Raw genomic sequence first — 1,109 nt, 5'->3', positions numbered from 1 at the left:
AGGGGCACTTAGCATTTTTAAAATGAGTCCATTTAAAGAAAATAGTCATGCATTGGACAGAAGGAACACAGATGCTGAAAACTGAGAAGATACGACATCGCCGTACGTGGGGCACAAAGACTGCAGTTTGGAAAATGTTGGTAGAAGGGGAAAGGTCTGGGATTTGAAGTCAGACTCAAATCTCATTTCTATTATTTCCTAGCTGTGTGGCCTTGGATAGGCTACCTAACCGCTCTGAGCCTCAGTTTGCTCATCTGCTACATGGGAATTGTAATAATAACCATTACCTCGCAGGGGTATTTTGAGAGTTAACAAAGGCAACGCAATCCCAATAAAGGTTTTACAATTGCTGTGCATTAGAATATTTACATATAGTGTCCTCATACTAATCTATTTGACGGCCCCTAGGCTTTTCTCTTCACACTTGTAAAATCTGTGGGAGGAAGGAGTTGAACGGTAGCCATGGATGCCTTCCAGAGCTACGTTAGGAGGCTCCGTGATCCTGCCTTGCTGACACGCAGGTCCTCTCTGGCTCTGGGTTGTCAGATTCAGCCAGAGACAACCAGATACTACTCGGTTTAAAACAAAATTATAGAGAAGCAGAAGATAAGGGTCAACGTTCTACAGGTTCTCAGCACCTCTGATTAACGTTGACCTGCCACAGCCAGTTTGGGGAAGTGGCCCATGTCAGTACCGTCTGACCCTTTCAACCATGGCTGCTACTGCTGATGCCAGGTTCACAGAGAAAATACTTTAAAAAAAGAAGTATGTCTCATGAAATATTTGGGATGTAGTTATACTAAAACATTATTCATAGTTTACCTGAAAGTCAAATCTAACTGGATAGCTTGACTTTTCATCTGCCACATCAGGCAACTCTACCCTGAGGGCAACAGTAGCACAATTAGGTCACTATGTTTCTTCCCAGATTCACAAACGACTGCATCTAAAATCAGGGGCAAACCCAGGTTTTGATGGAGGCTGAGATTATATAATTTGAGATAACTCTTTAAGAATAAGAATACGAAATTACAGATGCTAAATTAGATGGGAACACGAATCTTTATTCAGATCAAAAAATAATATTTGCAAACTTTTAAACTTACTTT

At 41.1% G+C, this 1,109-nt stretch overlaps 1 protein-coding gene across 1 annotated transcript in view; it reads right to left on the bottom strand.

The window, feature by feature from the left end:
* Nucleotides 1–1,109, bottom strand: part of GLT8D2 (glycosyltransferase 8 domain containing 2) — a 31,264-nt gene that overhangs the window by 15,029 nt on the left and 15,126 nt on the right. The gene's annotated exons all lie outside the window — the stretch shown is intronic.

The sequence above is a fragment of the Myotis davidii genome, unplaced genomic scaffold (genome assembly GCF_000327345.1).
Source record: "Myotis davidii unplaced genomic scaffold, ASM32734v1 scaffold120, whole genome shotgun sequence".
Classification (NCBI taxonomy): Eukaryota; Metazoa; Chordata; class Mammalia; order Chiroptera; family Vespertilionidae; genus Myotis; species Myotis davidii.
Note: the sequence above shows the minus strand (reverse complement) of the source record. Positions and strands in the feature narration are given on the sequence as shown.